The sequence below is a fragment of the Mytilus galloprovincialis genome, chromosome 6, assembly GCF_965363235.1.
Source record: "Mytilus galloprovincialis chromosome 6, xbMytGall1.hap1.1, whole genome shotgun sequence".
Taxonomy (NCBI): Eukaryota; Metazoa; Mollusca; class Bivalvia; order Mytilida; family Mytilidae; genus Mytilus; species Mytilus galloprovincialis.
Window position 1 is genome coordinate 49,891,032 of NC_134843.1, and position 5,657 is coordinate 49,896,688.

At 32.2% G+C, this 5,657-nt stretch overlaps 1 long non-coding RNA gene across 1 annotated transcript; it reads right to left on the reverse strand.

Annotated features, from left to right (window-relative positions):
• LOC143078168 (uncharacterized) lies at positions 1-2,974 on the reverse strand. Its single transcript, XR_012979084.1, has 2 exons — positions 2,803-2,974; positions 1-848 (listed from the first exon to the last, which is right to left on the reverse strand). It is a non-coding gene; the product is annotated as an uncharacterized LOC143078168 (long non-coding RNA).
• Positions 2,975-5,657: the final 2,683 nt, after the last annotated feature.

The following is a 5,657-nucleotide window of genomic DNA, read 5'->3' on the forward strand; positions in this document are numbered from 1 at the left end:
CTAATTAAGATTTTTATTTAATTCTAATTCAGACTTTAATAATTTAAGTACAGCAAGCAGTCATTTGACACTAAACAATTGACACGGACTGCACGAGACCCTCATAGTTGGTTAAGATCTTTTACACACCCTGGACATGCTGGCGGTAGTTAACGATTGCAATGCCAACATAAACTTAGATGTGATATACTTGTACTGTTTTGTAAATTTCACTGAAACTAGAAATTCACATTATCCATATTGTTATTATATTAAAATGACTGATTATCCACTAATTAAAAGTATTCATGAATTCAGATATGATGCACTATTATTAGTAGTATTCACTGAAACTATGAATTTTCATTATTCCAAATTGCTATTTCAAATGAATAATTATCCTGGGTATTCGTGGAATACAGAAACAATGTACATGTATGATTGCACTATTAATATGCACTGCAACTATGAAATTTTGTTATTCCTAATTCACAATTGATCATGATTGATATAGCAAATTAATAATTATCATGATAATCCAAGGTATTTAGTCCTCCAGTAATGTGGTCCTCCTTTAAACAATTTGTAAGTTTCCTATTTGTACAAGGCACAATTTTCTTCTTGTCCAATTTAATCAGAACATCAGATCATCATCATGGAATAATGTTGCACACCGTATTCATTATTTCCAAAAACAATAGATAACTAGCATAACATAATGAATTAATCCATTGTTTCACAATTTGCAGCTATAAGAGCGACTCAGTGACATCTATATTTCCTATGCATCGAAGTGCACATGTACTAGCAGGCGTCATATATATTCTAAGTGGGAATCATGGTCAAACCAATGCATATTCAGTATGATTCTACAAAATAAAATATACATTTAGACTCGAGTACAGTAAATTTTTAACTAATAATAAATATATAATACTACATGTATATATACATTGTGCAATAATAAGAAAGTCAATTACAATAACTGTATAAATACCTAGATAAAACTAGCACTTCTCATTTGATTGACCAAAAAATTCTAGCACTTATACAATTCTATTTTCAAGTGCCTATTAACAAGAAAAATAAATCTTTTAAGGGGGTCTAAATTCTATATAGTGTTGTCTTTTTTCCAGCATTAATGATTTTTTAAGTGTGACTGTGTACTTTCATTGAAGAGTTACTATCTTATTGAGGCTCTCATCATACTTTATTTCATCAATTCTTTAAAGTCAGACATCATGGACATAGACATAGTTATTCCTCTCTAAAACACAACAGGTTATTTCTTTTGTTCATTTTAATTTATATGTTAATCATTTAACATGTTTAATATGAAATATATTGATACTACAAACATGACAAAGAAAAGTTTAAGGAATGAAAAAAAAAATGCACTGTTTTATTCAGATAACTTTTAAAATTTGCATTTTTATATATCATGATTATAGTATATCCTGCTGTTTCATATTTTTCTTAAATTATAATTTGTTTTGAAAAAGTTATCAAAATTTTGATTCAAGATTCAAGATTTTATTCATAACCTCAGACACATACTTGTGTACAAGAGGACAATTTTAATCATAATTTGTGAACATTATTATAAAATCATATTCAATATACCCATGACAGATTAAATGTCATCCCCAAGGCAATAAACTATTGTGTCTTAATTTGTATATTAGCTACATCATGTATATAAGAATTTCTGATTATTACCTATCCAGTGTTGATTATATAAATCATCCTGATTATCATGATTATTACCTATTTTAATGTCATATTCAGTAAATACAAATATTTTAATTATTTATCATGTTTATTTTGAATTTGAATAAAAAAATTTTTTAGACACATGTACAACATGTACAATGCAGTTAACACAGTAAATTTTATGACAACTTACTGGATAATACACATAATTTAAAACAATCTCCTGACTAACCGGGGCTTTGAATTTAATCCCGGCCTTACTTTTAATCAAATGAAGGACAAGCACGAGAAATTAAGAGTACCGACACGAAACACGGAAAATAAATAAAGGAGAACACGAGGCATGCACGTCGAGCCAAACATGAGAAAACGAGAAATAAAACTACAAAACACGAAAACACATGAATTAAAAAGGCGTAAAACTTGCACGAAAATAACCCTTTACCACCCTCATTAACATACAATATGTACACTACATGATGTATAGGTCAGTAGCAGATCCAGAACTTTTCATAAGGGGCCCCTATATTATCAAACAAATTTTTCCCACAAAAAAGGAGGAAGATATAGAGTACCCTTTTTTGTATTCCACTCAGGGTGATGTATGCAAACTAAATAAGGGAATAAATGACATACACATGATAAAAGGGGGAGGGGAACGGTGTCCTTTATGACTTTCAATGATTTGTTATGATGCACAACTAACAAGCTCAACGCCTATATTTTCCCTGGAATATGCAACTATGCACGAGTGTGGTAGTATAGAATGTCGATTCATAGCTATATAGTCTATCGGAGTATCTCAATATGGAATCTGTAGGATCAGTGGCGGATCAAGCCATTTTACATGTTTTAAAAAGGGGAGGTTTCCAAAGGACAAAAAAAGGGGGGATTCCAACTGTATGTCCACATTCAATTGCATTGAGCGGCAAAAAGAAGGGGGTTCCAACCCTCGGAACCCTCCCCCTGGACCCGCCAATGAGTTTAAACAAACTGTACATGCTGTAAGGTCTGTAAGCTGACAAATGTGCACATTTTTTCCCTTCAAAATTATGAAACCATATGATTATTCGATAGACATTCTTTAAAATATTGATAATTTCTACTCACCGATTGTAATTTCCAGCTCAGATTATTGTACATGTCATTGTGGTCTAACATCTAGTTTTCTGTGTAAAGATGTACTTAGAAGTTTGCCGACCTGAGGTCCGTTTTTTTTGCCGACAAAAAATTAAAGAGGGTAAATCGTTTACGGTGAAGAATTGTTTTCCGTTTTTAATGAAACTTGACAGATTTTACTAATTATTTTTTTAATCATCGGAAATGTCCGCCTCGGGGTGTAATTCAAATTAAAACTGTATTATTATGCTGTACAATATTGGTAACTTAGTCATAATCTTTAAATTTATTTCAGGTACACCCATAGTACATTTTTCTATTCCGCAGAATCTATCCGGCAAAACTTTTTCAAGTATAAATTTGAATGCATATTGGAATCCATTATCATCTTCTCATTTTTCTGCAATAATATTAAAACTCCATTTTAAACAACAGCTTCTGGTTTTTAAAACCAGTTATGAACGACAGATATTATAAAATGAAAAGTAAGGATTTCAAAAGAATTATTTAAAGTCAAACGCACATGACTGTCAAAAATAAACGGACAATGCTACGGCAATAAATGGAAAACGACAAAAGACAAACAACGATCGCAAAATAAATGAATAAACAGCAAAACAAGTTTACAATCGCACAATAGACGATAATAGTATATTAAGTTATGGACTATTTCACAACTAAATAAAATCTTGAGAGCCGGGTGAGACGTGATTTTTTGTTTACAATGATCGACTACCGTTACGCTAAAATATTTGCATTAAAAACATTTATTAATTAACTACACTGTTATTGGACTTAATATGATGAAAACTGCCAATGCAATATAAGGTGTAAACTGGGCCAATACAGAATAACTAGGCCAATATAGATTTTTTTCTGTATTGGCCGAGTTATTCTGTATTGGCCGAGTTGACACAAGTGCAGGATTTCGGAACGTCTCTAGACTTTACATCGAAAGACACGATAAACACAAACTGAAAGTAAACAGTTGTTTTGAAGACGCAGTTGTCATTTAGTTATCTTAAACATGCTGAAAATGTCAGTATGGCATACAATTCAGGCGAAAGACGGTCACATTCATTTAAAAGGTACTTTGAAAGCAGACGATAGAACTATTTCAGGCTTGGGGAACGAGGGTATCGGGATCGTTCGCCCTGATTACATGTTCGCCCTAGGTTCGTTCGCACTGAGTTTGTTCGCCCTGGTAATCTGTTCGCCCTGGGTTCGTTCGCCCTATTTTCATTTATGATAATTATGTACAATGGATACGTTACATTAATGAAAGAAATATATATTTATATATATTAAAATTTATGTATATCTATTAAAAGTTAAATACAGAATATTAATTAAATAAAATTCTTGGCTGCATTGTTACACCTTATTTTTAATTACTGTTGATTGAATTTTGATTGCTGATAATTTGAAATCTTTGATATCACTGATTGTTATATGAATTGTCTTTGATGGATTAATAATGAAAATAACATTTTTCTCAAATAAAATTTTTACAAAGTTATTGCCAAACTGTACAAGCCGTCCGACAACCCACTAGACAACGTTCAGCCGCTGCAGTAAAGAATTTCAGATCAAGTAACACTTTGAACTTTGAACACTTTCTTATGTATAACTTTAGTGCTCCTAATGTATCATTTTTATTGATCAAATCATGTGTGGAAATGTAAAGTAAAAGGACGTGTGATAGTGATTTCCTAGTAACGTAATTACATACAGATACTAACTTAGTTCTCAATAGTTCGTAAATATTCGGCGAAATTGTAGACTGACTTCAACATATTCAATTAAATACACACAACACAACACTATAATAAAAAATAAAAATCAGGGCGAACGGTCTCAGGGCGAAACGGAACTAGGGCGAACAGTAACTAGGGCGAACCGAAATCAGGGCGGACGGACCCGGATTCGGGAACGAGTAGATTATCACAAAGTTCATTTCTTCACGACCTCATAATTTCACATCGATTTTAAATTAGTTTCTGCATAACACATGCAATGGCAGTACCTTTCCAATTACTATTTATGTGTTGCGTCTAAATTTAAGTTGTAACACTTTATAGTGACTGAAAAGGGTAGAAAAATTCATCAGATGAGAAAATGCTGAAGACACCTGGAAACAGCACCAGATCATTATGTATTGCATCTAATAAAAAGAAACAAACTGAGATTTGGATAGTTCCACTTCAAGGTAAAAATATTTATCTCTTTTGAAATGAAATTAAACAAAAATTGTAACACTGTAGTTAATTAATAAAGATATTATTACGCGTATTTCTGTATTGGCCTTGTTATTGGTCCTCGGCCAGCTGTATTGGCCTTCGGCTTCGCCTCAGGCCAATACAGCAAGCCTCGGACCAATAACAAGGCCAATACAGAAATACTTACGTAATAATATCATATTACCGACTGTATCAACCTATGAAGTGTTTGTTTTAAACATTTTACGACTGTGTCAACCTTTTATAAGTTGTAATAAACATTTAATGACTGTGTCAACCTTTTGAAAGTTGTAACAAACATTTAATGACTGTCCCAACTCTAAAATCGTTGTGACAAATATTTTTTGACTGTATCAACGTCTGAAAAGTTGAAACAAACAAATTTTAACTGTCCCAACTATTAAAAGGTTGGGACGGACATTATGCAACTGTCACAACTATTAGAAAGACTGTAATAAATAAAGTTTGACTGTGACAACACCGTAAACCACTGCGCCAGTTCTGAAATGACTGATGGTAGCATTTTTTGACTTTCACAACCCGTAAAAAAGTTGGGACCGACATAAATGAACTGTTGCAACGAAATATGACAGATTTGACAGTCGT